General features: G+C 39.5%; 1 protein-coding gene across 7 annotated transcripts in view; it reads left to right on the top strand.

Moving 5' to 3' along the window:
• ARL15 (ADP ribosylation factor like GTPase 15) overlaps positions 1-17,362 on the top strand; it is a 191,428-nt gene that overhangs the window by 77,530 nt on the left and 96,536 nt on the right. The window lies entirely within an intron of this gene.

Genomic DNA, 17,362 nt, shown 5'->3' with positions numbered 1-17,362 from the left:
CCAGATGCTGCCATCAGCAAGAAGGGGTAGCTGCTTTTGTGCTTTTCTGGTGGTCTTCACAAAGGCATCTCACTGGCCACTTTCAGAAACAGGATGCTGGACTTGATCCAACTGTTCTCCATGTTCTCATCATCGGAGCATTCTGTACTTGTTGACAACCTCATGTGAATAAAGAGGTCTGGAGATTACAGTGGTACCTCGGGTTAAGTACTTAATTCGTTCCGGAGGTCTGTTCTTAACCTGAAACTGTTCTTAACCTGAAGCACCACTTTAGCTAATGGGGCCTCCTGCCGCCGCGCTGCCAGAGCACGATTTCTGTTCTCATCCTGAAGCAAAGTTCTTAACCCGAGGTACTATTTCTGGGTTAGCGGAGTCTGTAACCTGAAGCGTCTGTAACCTGAAGTGTATGTAACCCGAGGTACCACTGTACATTCCTTTAGATTGGGGTTAGGTACACTTCAGAGCTGGACACTCCATTCCTACCCCCCTTTTAACCAGAGCCCTGAGGCTCACTGGCTGGAATAAGTCACAAAATAGCCAGTTAAGGAAAGTAAAGTCCTTTGGGCAGGGCCTTTAGGAAAGGTTCATTATTGTATAAGCTTTCCATTTTTCAGCCACCAGTCACTTCTATCCCTGCATTAAAGCACTGAGTTTTCTGCTGTGGACTCACTGATTTGCAGGTAGTACTAGTCTCCCTCTGAAAACAGATCACCCAAGAGAGGGAGAGGACACAGACTATAGGAAGTTTCAATATTTGCAATAAATATGGTCAAGATCAAACATATAAGAAAACCTTCAAGACAGAAATCATGTACCCATTTTGTAGATGGGGTATTCTGGGAGAGAACTTGACCCACCATGCTAGTGAATCCATGGCAAGAGACTCAAGCATAACCCACCCCAAAAGCTGGGCATAAGCAAAGAGCATAAGGGGCAGAACACATGCATGGACACATTAAAGGCAGGGCAAGAAAGTTCTGGAGGAGCTGCCTGCCACTGAACTTAAGGGTCTGAGACTGAGCAGCTGCTGTTGCTTCTCTTACCTTTCCCACCAGCTTAGCTTAGTATTTTTCTTCAATCAGGGTTAGCTAAGGGGAGAGTCACAAGCTCACACCATGCCATAATGTGCCAGTGAGCGGGGGCCACTAGGGGCGCATCAGAAGATGGCTGACAATAGCATCTCTCCGACCCACACGAGGTAATTTGGAGGCTGTGATGGGAGTAAATAGCCTCTCTACCCCCCCAGGATTGTGGGGGGGGGACTGCCCTTGCCTGCTGTGCCCTATACCACCCCCGAATTTGTGGGGATGGGGGCACTAGGCACAATGCCCTCCTGTGGGATTTCGGCGCTCCTGGACGCCGTCTCTGATCCGCGCCACTAGCTGCAAGAACTTCAAAAGAAACAATTTGGATGAAGCGAATGCACATATTTCAAGGAAGGAGGGGGAGTAAAGACTGCTAACAGAAGAGATCTCTGATAAAACAAGACGAGTCGGAGGAACAAGTATAAATCATGAGAAGATACGCCAAGACTCGGTATGGCAAAGGGACTGATGGGGGAGGGGAAAAAAACTTTCCTTTCTTTCCTTTATGTGATTAAACAAGAATCCCCCCCCTCACAAGTCAGAGATGTCGTTTTAAGGACTTAAGCTGTGGATTTAAGGCTGTGTGGAGATAAACTTTCAAACCAAAGCATGTTTTAAGAAGAGCGTGGAATGTATAAGGGCTTTGGAATGACGCAGTTAAAAATACCGTCGCCATATTGGGAAGTTCTGTCGGAGGACTTAAGTCTGGGAGGAGAAATAGAGAAATAGAGCTGTTTTTATATTGTGGGTGAAACTCCTCAGAGGGACTTAAGAACGACAGTTCTGTAATTAATGATGGAAAGAGCGATGTTATCTATGAAGGCGATGATATATGGAAACCATCTCGATTTGAGGATTGGAAGAATGGAAAAATTCACACAGGATTATTATTGGTGTTTATCGGCTTAAGGAGACTATCAGAAGAGATCATAAAGAAAAAAGAGAAAATATATGAACAAGATGTGATGTGGAAACAGCAAGATAAGACTGGATAGAATTATGAACTTTGTTTGGACTGATTTGGACATTAACGCAGTAACAAGAAGATGATCAGAATCCCCCTTCGGATCTTGAAATATGGGTCCCCTCAACAAAATTTAAAATTCGGCTTTGTAATTCGGAATTTATGTGATGTGATTTGATTTGATTTGATTGGCTGGTTAATAAAAATTATTTTTTAAAAAAACCCATAATGTGCCAGTGAGCATATGAACATTGTGAATTCTGAGGTAGCCACAAGTTTCTGGGCCACCTCCTTCAGTCTATCGCTTCATGCCAGTGCATCATGATCAGTTCCTAATGAAAAACAGAGTGCCTATCTAATGCTGGCCTGAAAATGCTGCTAAGCAGCTGCTTCTGCTTTGGACATTACCAGAAGTTGAGAGACCAAAGAACAAAGGCCATCAGGTTTCTCATTGCCCAATTCAAATACTGCGTGCCGCTGCTCAACCCAGTGCATCAGTAAAGCAGTAAGGGCTACAATGGTGCACAGTGAACACTAGTCCTTGTTTCTCATCACTCTGACTGTCCTCGTTAGAGCTGGGTGCAGCCCAGACTGCTGTAGCCAGCCTGACACAGATTGTCAGGCAATCAGCCAATCGTGATCAATCTTCTGCCTCTCTACTTTAATTCTGTCTGTATAGCAAAGTTCCATTTGAATGGGGATGTATGTCATTAACTCTAGTTCTGAGCAAAAAACACATGAAAATTTTAATTATTCCCTGCTCCTTTGAGGGCTTTAATTGCAGAACCAGTGCTGCTGACACAATATGAACTAGTGCAAATGTATTACAGTGGTACCTTGGTTCTCAAACTTAATCCGTTCTGAAAGTCCGTTCCAAAACCAAAGTGCGCTTTCCCATAGAAAGTAATGCAAAATGGATTAATCTGTTCCAGACTTTTAAAAATAATCCCAAAACAGCAATTTAATATGAATTTTACTATCTAATGAGACCATTGATCCATAAAATAAAAGTAATAAACAATGCATTGCAGTCAGTCAATCAGTAGCTGAACTGGGTTCTGCACAGTCACAAAAACAAAAACAAAAAGCCCGCAGAAACAAAAGCGCAACATAAATAGCAAAAACAGACAGACCTCAGTGTAACACTCAAAACGGAAGTATGGCATTCAAATCGGAAGCGTAACACTCAAAACGGAGCATGTTCGGCTTCTGAAAAAAGTTCGCAAACCAGAACACTTCTGGGTTTGCAGTGTTTGGGTTCCAAGTTGTTTGTACCAAGGCGTTTGAGAACCAAGGTACCATTGTATATTATTACACTGTTTGAATTGGTTGGAATTTTGCATATGGATAAGATCATAATCAAAGCACAGTATTTAAGAAGGTGCAGTGAACTTTTCTTACATTTTTAATCCGTAGTTGGTGATTGGCATATATTAAATTGGAGTTATTCAGCATTGGCATATATTAAATGGGAGTTTTTGAGCATTGACACCGCACTGACCACAGCAAAAATATTTATTTGTTTGAAGTATCTCTAGGTTGCTCTTTGAGGAAAGGGAGCCCTCCTAAGGCAGCTTCTAAATAGAAAACTACAATATATCATTTCAACAAAACAATAACTTAAAGGAGCATTTTAAATATTTCACAATTCAGTCTTAGAAATTTATATTACTTGAACCATTCAAGAAATAGTTAGAACCAGCAATGGTATAGCTATTACAGAATAACAAAATTGGACATTTCCCTCAAACATGTCTCTGTTAAAAGCAGCTTCGAAACAAGGCCTGTTTAAAAGCCATACAATATGAAGCAAAGTAAATACCTGTTGGCAGATAGTTCCACAGGCAGGAGGCAACCACTGAGAAGCCCCTGCTTCTTGTGCTCATCATTTAAAAGGCATTTCTGTACTGTTTCAGCTATCAAACACAGTAAGAGCAATTTTGTGGCTGTATACATCCAGCTTTGAAGATATTAAGAATTAGCGTGATCCAGTGATTAGATACTGAATATATACCAAAAGGACCTGGTTTCAGATCTTTCCTCTACTATACTTTTCTTGAGTAGCTTTGGCTAGCTTTCACCACTAAGAAAGAAGATTGCTTAACCACACAATAACATTTGTGTGTGTGTGTTTTAACCCTCAGTTTCTCACTTTTAAAGAGCTTGATTTGCATAAGTTGTGAGAATAAAACAAGATGCAAACTTTACAGAACTGTGAACTTTTAAACAAACTTTTGCACCATTGCTTGCAATATCCCACAAAATATTAGGAACCTAGAGTTCATTTGAGGTTCACAGGCTCTTATTCACTTGTGATTCCTGCTTGTCCTGGGTAACTGGCATACGGCTGGAATGTAGTAGCAACAACAGTGTGTTAACTTCTTTAAATTTGTCAACATTTCCCTAGTTCAGTAACTTGAGGAACACACTACAGTACGATGATTCTCCGGTTAGATTTATCTCAGGCGTGACTTTAAGGGTAATGATACTGAGCAGTAGATGGCGATGTTGTTCTGCTGTGCTGAAGCTTCTGTAAAGTTCAGCCCTGACTTTAAACCCCACATCCTATTCTTTGCTTCTACTTAGACATAGTTGGGGTTTTATTGAGATCCAAGACCTGGTTATTCAGGAACTGACTTTACGCCACATTTTCTTTCAATATGCTGTGCCATACCTGCATTTGAGACTTTTGACTCATAACCTGCATGCAGGACTAAAGTTTAGGTCTTTGTAAACTACGCTGTTTATTAAATTTCATGAATCAAAATGGGTTTCTCTCCGCTGTTTTCTTCCCACTCCCCTTTATGGGTGTATCTTTCTATGCTTAATGTCAGTTGATAGCAGCACATGGGGAATTTAAAGAGAAGTTGTTTACAATATGGTTAGAATATGTGTAGGAGAAAATACTAAAACAACTTGTTTGCACAAGTTATGACTGGTTATGAATTATGATTTCAAACATATTTTTCTAATAGCTTGAACAAACATGGGTATTACAGTCGGTGTACTTGCATTTGGAAACAGAAAACAAGGAAACAAAAATCCTAGCAATACCCAGTAGCTTTACTATTTTATTGGATTGCAAGAGTAGTTTTTCAGATGATGAAATTATAGTGCATTAAACTTCAGCTGGCTTAGAACAGTGGTTCCCACTTTCTCCCCAGCAGACCTTTTTAAAATTGCCAAGGGTCTTTGTGGACCAGTTAATGATTATTCTGCCTGTTGTTGCAATTGTAATGTACTGTGCTAATGCTGCATAGTTTTTAATTGTATTTTTTATAAACACACAGTGGACCACCTAAATTAAGCTTATATCTCACTGGTGGTTCATGGATCACAGTTTGGAAACCCCAGGTTTAGAAATAACTGTATATAGGTGAGGATATTTTACTGTTGATTTAGAATAGTCAAGACATTTTTAAAAGCTTCTTGGACTGATTCACTGTGTGGAATATTACAGTAATGAAATCTTACTTCTGCATAGTATCATGAAAGCAATAGCTAAATATTAACCTTAACACAAGTTTGATACAACATATAGAATGAAACAATTCAATTGAGACATTTCTGGCACAAAACACCATATTCATCCCTTTACTTTAATAAATAACCAGTGTAACTACCCTTGTGTGATGCACTGTACATGTTAAATGGTACTCATGAGTTTTGGGACTAAGTTCTACTGCAAACTGAACTACACTCCTGTAGTGACAAATGATGATAATTCTGGCCACATGCTTTCTTTGCTGTATTAAATTGCAATATACTTTGCTTTATGTTTGAAGTTGAAATTGGTATTGACAATACTGGGCTCAGGCCAGAATCCAAAGAATTTAGAATTTGTTTGTTGAATCCAGTGGATCTTGAGGCCTTTGCCACATGGCAATACAGGAGAAAATTCAAAAGCTGTATGTGATATGTAAGAGATTCAGAAATGCGCAGAAAACAATGCCAAATTCCTCTAGCCTACCACAATATGCTTTTTTTTAAAAAAAAAAGAGAGAAAATTCTACATTTTTCATTAAATCCCTCCCCACAGCATTTGAACAGTATTACTGCCACACGTGCCCATCATTTGCTGGCTCCTAAAGAAGCATTTTATCTCACATCCTTGAACTATGTGTGTCTTCAGTGAACAAGCATAATTTGTCTGTTTCTCTTGAAACTCTTCTCTGAGATTAAATATGCAAAATCAGCATAGTGGGGAACAACTGTCTGGAGGAAAGGACCATCTCATCCTAGAAATTACCTGTCAGAATCTTGTTGATGAACTGAAATAGTCAGGGCAAGGGTCTTCCGGAAAGTATGGTCCGAATATGTCTTGCAGTAATACAGACACACCATTCAAGTTGGAGGGAAGATTTTATTTTATTTGGGGGTGGGGGTGGGAAAGAAATTGCCTCTGCAACCAGACTTGCTCTTTACATTTGTAATACTTAAACAAGTTCAATAGGGGGCCCTTGATGCTTTGATCTAATGCCACAGTACACTTTTTAATGAGTGAAGTTTGGAATATTGTTGTAATACAGAGCAATCTAACAGCTTATTGTAATAAACAGAAGAGTTACACCTAGGAGACCCTTCTTCTCTTTCTGTGTGCTTGGTCTGAAACAGGTAATTACGAAAGGCCTCGGATCAGTTTTGTAAAGGCGGCTCCCTGATGGGTGCCATGACTGAAGTGTGACATGAGCCTTTTCCAATACAATGGGTGGCCTAACATTCCTTTAGAAGGCCAAGCTCATTAAATATTCTGTTCTCTCTCTCTCTCTCTCTTTTCCACCCCCGCCTTTCCCTCTTCATGCACTTAGCTTGAGTCTGAGCGAAGTCTGAGGTTTCTCTGCTGAGGACTTAGCAAAATTGCTTAGAGTTCTCAGATTGAATTTTTTATGTGTATGACTTCATGATGGCATTAGCATGCGCTTTGATCCATGTGTGAATGGCACTGGGTCGGCTCTTATTGCCATATCCAGATGGTGTTACGGGGAACAAACAGTTGTGTTTTAGGATTTCTCAATAGACTGTCTAGACTGGCTTTGTAGCAGACAGATACAGCCACCCATCAAATTAGCGTTTGTCAGATTTATGGTAATGGTTCACCAAAGCCTTCCTGTCACTGACATTAAGATTTACGCCGCCAAGTTATTTTGTTTTCTACAAGATATAGGGAGCCTAATTTATTTACAGAGCCCCCACCCCTTCCCAAACTCAGATTCAATAGGAACCACTTTCAGATGGATGGTTCGTGTTTTAGAAATTATTAAAAATCAGTGACTTGCAGCTGGATGGACTGAGGAAACCTTTTATTTCCCCTTTCAGATAAGACGGATGTGTGTTCTTTTAGTCAGTGTGTCCCATATGCTGCTTTTAGAAAGAAAAACATGTATGTGGATTACTGCGGCTAGAATTTGAACTTTCATGTTACACTGAAGTAACATGAGCTGCTCCCTGTACACAGTGGGAATAACCTTTTGACAGGCACTATGTCCATTCTCAGTGGAAATGTTTTTCCAAGTCTGGCCAGAGTGCCTTTGATCATACCACCTCAAATGTAGGGGTCATAGCTACTATGCAAGGCAAGAACCATTAGCTGTTGACCAGAGCAAAAGATAAATTGGAGAGTAGGGAGCCTTTGGGCCGGGGGGGGGGGAAGAGGTTGATGTATGTGGGGAGAGAGATTTAAATGGAAACAAAACTCTCTGGGACTATCATTCCTTCCTACTAGAAAATCAGGAGTAGATAAGTGTGGTGTTTTTTTTTTAATGGCTTGTATGACTGTTTGAGAATTCTGTTCACACCAACACTGCAGGCTACTTTTATTTTTCCAGGTGACAAAGAAAGGGACAGGTTGTTGTTTTAATCCAAATATGTAATAGTAGATGGTGGATGTATCACTCTTCTCACTTTTTAAAGCACATTTAGCTTTTTTATTTATGGAGACTACAATTTTGGAGGTATCTTTTCCTAGTTTCTCCAGTCACTGCAGTGTAAAACAGTGGGATTATTTTTTGTATTTTTCTCCCACGTAGCAATATGAAACAGAAAAGTATAGTTTATACAGAAAAGTATTGGTTTATACATGGTGTTCAGTGTTTATGAAATTATGTGAAAGGTAACAAAGGCGTTTCCCCCTATTCTCCCATGTAGTGGATACATTTTAAAGGTGACTTCTGATCCCAGGACACAGTATTCAGATGCTGATGAAACATACTCCCAATCTATACCTTGTGGAGGGAGAAAAAAAGTGTGGAAACTCAGATTTTGTCACTGGCAACAAGGTTTCACTTGCCTTATGCACCTGCTTCTTACAGTGGTTTCTAGTACACCAAACCTGGTCAATGAGCTCTCTCATGTTTCTTGTGCAGCCATTGCCAAAACAAGCTAAATAAATAGTTCTCCAGAACCTGCAAGCAGATATGGACCCCACTGTGTTTCCATGTGGTGGTTATGTTTTTTGCACTGTTCAGTTGCAGTACCATATAGAACATAACAGTCAGGATAAGGAGTGCTGGAGACCACCAGGAGCTACAAAGAGTCGGTGGAAAAAGGAAGGCTGGGTGTTGGCCTTCGGAAGGCCTAGTATTTTAGAAGCAGTAATACAAATTGTGTAAAAGGATTCAGGTAGTACACCTGGAATGTTACACTACTTCCATAACTTATTTTCTGTTTGTTACAATAATAAACAACTATGCGGTTACTGAGCATGAGATTGGTGCAATTTGACTTTACGGTAAGGAGGAGAAAGGAGAACAAATTTGGAGGCCTGCTTGCTTTCAAAAATGTGCACAAATGGCTTTTTTAAAAAAAGAAAGCTGATGAGAAAATGGGGAGAACTGAACTTTTAAGATTTCAAAACTGAGAAACCATAATTGACAACTTCAGTTATGGTTCCATGTTGAAGAATAGATAAAGTTAAGGAAACGGGTTTGAACCAAGAAACGGGTTGATAATGTGCTGTGTTCTTTGTAGGAAAAAAACGACTTGCAGAAGTAGAAACAAGAACTACTAATAAAATACAGTTAGCAGAATGGCAGTTGCCTTGCCCTTTCAACACAATTGAAAATAGTATTACTATAGTAATTAGGAGATTGAAAACATAATGGTGTTAAGCCTTACAAGAGATTGCATGAAGTCCAGAGCTAGTTAAAGATGTGGCGCTGTGGGTTAAACCACAGAGCCTAGGACTTGCTGATCAGAAGGTCGGCAGTTCGAATCCCTGCGACAGGGTGAGCTCCCGTTGTTCGGTCCCTGCTCCTGCCAACCTAGCAGTTCGAAAGCACGTTAAAGTGCAAGTAGATAAATAGGTACCGCTCCGGCGGGAAGGTAAACGGCGTTTCTGTGCGCTGCTCTGGTTCACCAGAAGCGGCTTAGTCATGCTGGCCACATAAAGTGTACGCCGGCTCCCTTGGCCAATAAAGTGAGATGAGCACCGCAACCCCAGAGTCGGCCACGACTGGACCTAATGGTCAGGGGTCTCTTTACCTTTACATCTGTTTATATCTGTAAGTTGAGTGCTTATGGTCCATTGATTTCAGGGAAATTTAGGCTTCTCTGACTTTTCCGTTGCTGGTACCCACCATGTTCTTGTAAACAGAACAGGTAACACAAAAAGGCTGGAGTGAAAAAGGTACTTGAAGAACATTCTTAAAATGACTTTAATTTATTGCCTTGCTTTCAATCATCTCCTAAAAACAGTTTCCTTGTTTTTCACCTGCTTCTGATTATTGTAATATTTTGGACCCTGCTTCTGGCACTATTCATAGGTCTGAGGCACAAGTATAAGCAAGAGGTAGGTAAAAAGGTAGCATCTAGACATGAAAAAACACATATACAGATATCCTCATCAGAAAGCTGGTATTGTACACTTGGTGTCAAACCAGAGTGAGTTGTTGCAAAATGTGTGCAGCAACCCTGAATGAATGAATAAATAAAATTTTCTGAATATCATGATCTTCAGAGGCCATGCTTTGGGTGCACCTCCCTGCTTTTGGAGGGGTACACAATTAGAGACGGGAAAACGAGGCTTTGTTTTGGTACTCCAAATTTGGAATGCTGTCCCTAGGAAATGGCATTTTGAAACCAGGTGAATACTTTTTAAAAAATTCTCTCAGACCTTTTAAATATTTTTGCTTTTTAATTTTTCTTTTTTACTCCTTTGGTCTGGTGAGATTCCATTTTTGTGCTGCTGCTTTTAACTGATTGTATTGTTTTGTTCTTAAATATTTGCAAATTGTCCTGGAAGTCTTCAGACTGAAGGATGGGATATTAAGTGCAGTGAGTAAATAAATAGCCTTGGTCTGTACAAGGAAGTTGTACAACTTCAAATGAAAGCTTTTGGGAGGCTGTTTATTTAAAATGAACTGAACAACGGCTTATCTAAACTCTGCTTGCAAATATAATAGTACATTGCATACAGAATTCGCAGCACTGAAGCCTCATTCTTGCATTTTAATAGTTTTAAACTATCATCAGGATGTCTCTTCACCCTAATCTGGACACGTCAGGTTAAGTAAAACAGTGGTTTTATGACTGTCTATAATTTAATTTGGCAGGGCATAATATCTATTTTGCTCATTAGCACCCCCAAACCAATAATATAAAGCTAAATAAAAATAAAAAGGGTAGAATAAACTTTGTGCATCTGTTTCTTTGTATTTTTATAGTCCTGCATTGAACAAGATGTCTAGTCTTCTGTAGCCGCATATGATGTGGTACTTGTCTGGCTTTTAGATAACAAACGAAAGAACAGTGCCCTTTAGAAAACGACAACGTCCTGTTCCTTTCATTTACTTGTCCTAGACGTATTGGAGCTCTTGCTCTATTGCAGAGGGCACCGTGATCTGTTTTCTAAAGCCCATGCCTTTGGCAAATTGTTGTTTTTCTGCAGTCAACATACAATAGTAATCTTAATGCGCAGCACTGTGTGTGAATAAGCAAATATAAAAAACCCCAGGCTCAAGACTGTAAAAATATTGTGTGTTTTTCTAAAGACCAAGACAACAGAAAGGGCTAGTCACTGAAGTGGATAGTGGCTGTAATAGAGCGGAAAACTGGGGTCTCCTCAAAGAAGGAAGTGCTAGGATACACATGCTTTGTAACAACATTGTCTGGCTCAGTTTCTCATAAGGGTTTTTTATTATTAACAATCTGCCCTATTGTGGACAATAGTTGTGAAACAGTCTTCTGAAATTTCAGCTCTTTCCTAATTAAGGAGAGGGATATTACAGGCACAGGAAACTTTTATTCTACCTGCAAAATTCTTGTTGGAAGACACTGGTGCAGTTAAGTAATATCACTTCCTGGTGATATGCTGCCCACCCTTTAAATGGGGATGTGTATCACTTCACTGCTGTGTTTGGGAGTCCTCCTGCTCATTTTGTAGACTGGGGCCCTAGACCTGTGCCCCAGGATCCTGTAACTACATCACTGTTTGAAAAAGAGGTTTAGACTTGTGTTTAGGGCTACTGTTGAAACTCCTTAATTTATATCCTAAAAAAAATATCTTTAAACCAACCTATTATTCAGGTAGCTTCATGCATCAGACGTTTCTAGCTTTACATCAAACCTGGTTGTATATATTATTTGCTAGAGTTTGCCACGTACATTTAAGAAAAAAGCCATTTCCTTCTACTTCTTGTGCAATAAAAACTTTGGAATAGCAGCATATAATATATGATGGAAAAGTCAAAAGATAACTCATCGCCAACCTGGACAAAGTTTATTTGTAGTCTTTAAAAACTGTTAATGTTGTGTGGAATCTCTCTCTTGTTTGGTTTAAGGAATATCACTTGTGACTCAAAATTTACAGGACGAAAACACAGCATTATGCTGTACAGATTGGTGAATTGGATTAGAACTGAGTTCACATCACACATTCAGAGTTGGCATGGTATTTGCAGGGTTCTGTGTTCCTGCAGAAAGATTTGTGTGTTTTTCTACCTACTTTGAAAAAGTCAATTTATCCCTGTTTTAGGCTTTCCCCCCCCAAAATATGTCTCATATCTGTGGAAGTTGTGCCCATAAAACTGGCACAAATGATAAGATGTGTAGTTTATGTATTGATCAGTCAACATGTAACAGTCAATAGACATTTTGCATGTGTTAGAGACAAATACAACTGAAGAATTTTGACACATGGAAACTAGATCTCGCCAACTAGTCAATGCAGTGTCATCTCTGCAATCATTTCAGAGTTGTATTTACAGACAGTTGGCAGAACTAATAAGAGGTTCTGGTCTTATTCTAATTCATTTTGAGAAATCTTTTCTCTATGGCCTTCTTTTACACTTGCTTTTTTCTTTGCCATATCTTCATTGGAGACTGGGTCTTAATGATGTTCCTGACATGGGTGTCAGTAATAACATAAATGTACGTGCTCTATCATTTATGAAGGGCACATATATTAATAATAATAGTAATAATAATTGCTACTTTCCCCTTCAAGACATGCAAACAGAGACCTAATCCTTCATCATTGTCTGTTCACATGTGTTTTAGACATGTGCATTGTACTGGGGTATCTGCATTTCTCAAGCTCTTCGCAGCTGCAAAGGGAAAAAGAGGGAGGGAGTGCATGTGGCACTGTCTTCCCTTGCCTTAGGTGGTGCAGACTCTTGTGCTGGCCCTGCAAATGATGAAATATTATCATTATTCCAGAAAACAGTATCCTGATAGGCAACCAGTTATGTTTGAGGAGTACTATGGCAAAGCACCTGGGGGTGAAAGGCCAGAACCCCACTTCTTGCCCTCTTCTGTCTCAATGAGATGCCTCTCATTCACATCCTCTCTTTGTCTTCTAGATTGATACATTTAATTCTAGATTAATACATTTAATAAGTCAGTAGTGTGGTGTAGTGGTTAAGAGCGGTAAACTTGTAATCTGGTGAACCAGGTTCGCTTCCCCGTTCCTCCACATACAGCTGTTGGGTGACCTTGGGCTAGTCATACTTCTCTGAAGTCTCTCAGCCCCACTCACCTCACAGAGTGTTTGTTATGGGGGAGGAAGGGAAAGGAGATTGTTAGCCGCTTTGAGACTCCTTAGGGTAGTGATAAAGCAGGATATCAAATCCAAACTCCTCCTCCTCCTCCTCCTTCTAAATTAATATATTTTTCTTCTAGATTAATAACAATCTTGCAGGGGACTATACCTTAAATAATGTAGCAAATATCCCCTTTTTCTAAACTTGTACCAGTTCTTGGCAATTGAGGTGCCCCGGCAGGTGTTTGGTGATTACAGGGCAAACATTATTGGGGTAGATTAAGGAGTTAAATAGCATTGACACTCAGGCTCTTCCTTAATCCATACTGAAAGAATGCCACCATTTCTTAGGCTGATTCGCAGATGATAGTGGCTACATGAAATGTTTGTGTGAGTATGAAATTGCTGCTTGGCTCTTGTGCTGGCTATGCTCACAAGAAAGGGTTTGAGTGAAATGGAAATTCACAGGCTTGGTGTATAACTGATCCTTTTACAAACAAGTTGGGATGGCAGAGGCATCTAAATTAGTTTTAAAATACAGTTAGTAGCCCTTTAAATGTTATTCAAATGCTTGGTTTCTATGGTCCCATGGTTGGTTGGCATGTTTCTGTCTCGGGAGACGATGGAAGAGTGAGTGTTCAAATTAATGCTTGTTTAGTTGGTTGTAGTTGGCAGTTGTAGAATATTTATCAATACATCTATGGTACTCACAAAACAGGGCTCAGTTAGCCAAGCTTGTAGCATACTTTATTCATGAATCATATTGAAGAAGCTTTTCTAGCTTAGTTGAAGATCTGTAAAAGGATGGCTTTTAGCACAGCTTTGTGCTCCAGGCTATTGTTGAATAATCTGCGCCCATCTTTCATTTTAACAGGAAATGACAAGGGGAGCTGTTTCCTTAGCTTCTCCATATTTATATTCCTCATTGGCTTCTTGTGTTTTTCCATCAGTGGTTTGTTTTCTCTCTCTTCAGTCTAAGTTGTCTCTAATGTTGCTAGTTTTGCTTGCTTCTATCTTCTCCTGAGTTTTCATTACAAGAGCTTTTGAGAATCTGTAATTGGTAATCTGGGATTTAGGGAGTATGGTAGTTTGTGTGGGATGAGGTAGCATTTAATGGTTTGTGCAACTTTCCCAGGATTCATTGCCCAATTTCTTAATACTTCAGGAAAAAAGAGGCATCAACCAGCCCAGCCCATGTCCCTACTTACTGAAACCATTTTCTATAACAGGTAGGGAATGTGGGAACAGACCACATCCAGCTCTAGGGATGACATTCCTGATTTAATGAGCTATCAAAGGATGAAGCACATCATCCACAAATCTAGTGACCCTTCTTCTGCTGTTAATTTGAAATCCTAACCTTCCTTCTCTACGATTGGCTTGTGTGGAGGCAAACACTTGGAATAAGATGGTTCAGAGAGAGCCTATTAGATTGTAGAAATATGAAAACATAGAGCAACAAAATAATAATAGATGGAGGCAGAATTGTAGGTAGGAACTGTCTTGTCTGTGTTCTATATTAGACAGTTTTTTCCTACACCCTTCCCCATTGTCTTTCACATTCTTTTGCTCACTTCATGTTGTACTGAAATGATGTTTGAATCCCAAAGTGACCCAGCTGACTCAGATCCTTAGCTAAATCAAAGCCTCTGCCTTACAATAATATAAATCATCCATGGCAAGCTTCCTCTGGCTACATATAGGAAGAATGGGGATAAAATTTGCTAAAATGTGTAACATTTTGTGTATGATATAACAGTACGGATTTTGTTTGGTACTTGGGAATATTGCATGTTAACATGTACTTTGCTAAAGCAAGTGCTGAAGTATAGGGGCTTAATCACCCAAACCTTTTGCAAAGCCATATACCGTACTTTCCCATGTATTAGGCGAAGGTTTTTTACTCCAAAATAAAGTAAAAAAATGGGGGGTCATCTTATACATGGGTAGTGCAAAGGGGGGATGGGCGATTAGTTGCATCCACGAGTAGGATCTAGCAGTTGGGTGGGTGAATGGTGTCTGCTGCAAGGGCTGCTTTAGATTGGCTGCTGCTTTGTCAATTGTGTGTGTTATTTGTGGATGCGTAAGGGGCTGCTTTGGATTGACTGCCGCTTCTGCAGTTTGGCTTGTTAGCGTTTGCCAGTTGGGTGAGTGATCTTCGTCGTTCCCCATCCCCACCAATAATTGCTCAACAGCCATGGGCATCCCCCCCCAAAAAAAGCTCAACAACTTTGGGCCATTTCTCCCCATTCCCTTTAATTTTAGTCCCCCCAAATAGGGGGTGTCTTATACGCAGGGGGGGGGGGTCTTATACACTGAAAAGTACGGTAAATTACCTTATTTTTAGTGAGATGCCATTTAATATAATGATGATAAGTATAATCCTGCCACATACCTTGCAGCATGGGCTTGAGCCCACTGTATGCTACCTTATCACACACTCTTTTAATAAATGTTTTGGGGATGAAATGTAAAAATAAATAATACATGTTTCATTATACAGACTAATTACCAATATAAAGAAATGAGAACCATAGGAAGAGCCTTGCTGGACCAGGCCAAGAACCCATCTAATCTAGCATTCTGTTTAGTCAGTAGCGAACCAGATGCTTATGGGAGGTCTGCAATAGCCCTCTTCTACTTATGTTAATTTCAGTCGATTGACTCTGAGCTGAACTTAGTTGGATACAGCCCATGATCTGTAACGTGGGAAGTAATCTTCAGCTTTGTTCACCAGCTGACAGGTTATATGAAGCTCTGTTCTAATGGCAAGGCCCTGCTCTATATAATGAATCTAGGTAACAAGTTGAGGCGTTTAAAAAAATGCAGTTTATTGTCCCGTAGCTATATTTACTGTCTGGTTCTAACTACAATAACAAATCAGCTGTAGTGATTAAGCTAAGAAACACTGTGTTGTATAAACACAGGTGCAGATCTGTTAAGTATGAAGGTACAACCTTTATATAACTGCATGTTTAATGTTCAGAATCTTTTCTCTAAAGCACTATAAACTCCAGCAGCAGGTTCTTGAGGTATTCTTACCACCTTTGGCTCCTGATGTGTTAAGAATTTATTTGCCTTTTGAAATCTATAAAAAAAAAATTTGACATAGTCTTAGAAGGCAAAATAATAAGTCCCATAGGAAAAATGAGGTTTCGTTTTTCAGATGACCAATGGCTTTTAAGATATTGCAAAGGAATAATACATACAAGTACATTGCTATTAATATAGTAATCTTTTTTTGGAAAAAAATAGGTTTTTATTGAAAAGTGGGAAATGATATATATTTTTAAGAAATAAAACTATATACTGAAGCCACCAAAGCATGGTAGGGAGAATACCATATCAGTACATCACTGGAATGGTGCTGAATTATACAAAACAGCAACAACTATGCCATAAATATATCTGACCACATCTATCTATCTATCATCTCAGGAAACTTTTAACCAATTGCTGATTATCAGAAATAATAGAATGCCAGTCCTTGTGCCCTCAATCTTTCCCAACATCAGGGTCTTTTCCAGGGAGTCTTCTCTTCTCATGAGATGGCCAAAGTATTGGAGCCTCAGCTTCAGAATATGTCCTTCCAGTGAGCACTCAGGGCTGATTTCCTTAAGAATGGATAGGTTTGATCTTCTTGCAGTCCATGCAACTCTCAGGAGTCTCCTCCAGCACTATAATTCAAAACCATCAATTCTTCGGCGATCAGCCTTCTTTATGGTCCAGCTCTCACTTCCATACATCACTACTGGGGAAACCATAGCTTTAACTACACGGACCTTTGTCGGCAAGGTGATGTCTCTGCTTTTTAATATATCATCTGGAGATTGTATCTTTACAGCAACTTTTATGCTTTCATTGTTTCTTTGTATGATGTAACGTATATCTGAGGTTTAGTATCTTGAATTTAGCATCTTGCCTTTAGTTTCTGTATAAATAGGAAATATGAAGATGGTTGATAGTTATTCTCACTTGAGACAACCATAACAAAAGATTAAAATAGGAGGGAACTAGGTCATTCAAGCCTGTTGTGTGATTTGGCGTACTTGAGGAAGGAATTCAAAAGAGGCAAGAAGGGCTTCCTTCATTAAGTTGTTGGCTCTATGAAAGGACATACAGTATAATTTATCAAATGGAGTAGTGCATTTTATGATTAGCTGGTCATGTGATATTGATTGTTAAGTAAATGGATTACTTGTTTTCCTAGTCTAATAAGAAATATGTTGGCTGGGCAACAAGCAATGATCCTAGTCTTCTTTAAAGAGAGTGACATATTTAAGAATGCAGTCTTATGTGTGTAGTGAAATGTAGTGGCTAAAAATCTTTTTGAGAAAC

This window comes from Podarcis raffonei, chromosome 11, assembly GCF_027172205.1.
Source record: "Podarcis raffonei isolate rPodRaf1 chromosome 11, rPodRaf1.pri, whole genome shotgun sequence".
Classification (NCBI taxonomy): domain Eukaryota; kingdom Metazoa; phylum Chordata; class Lepidosauria; order Squamata; family Lacertidae; genus Podarcis; species Podarcis raffonei.
The sequence above is the reverse complement of the archived record's forward strand: the minus strand, read 5'-3'. Positions and strand labels throughout refer to the sequence as shown.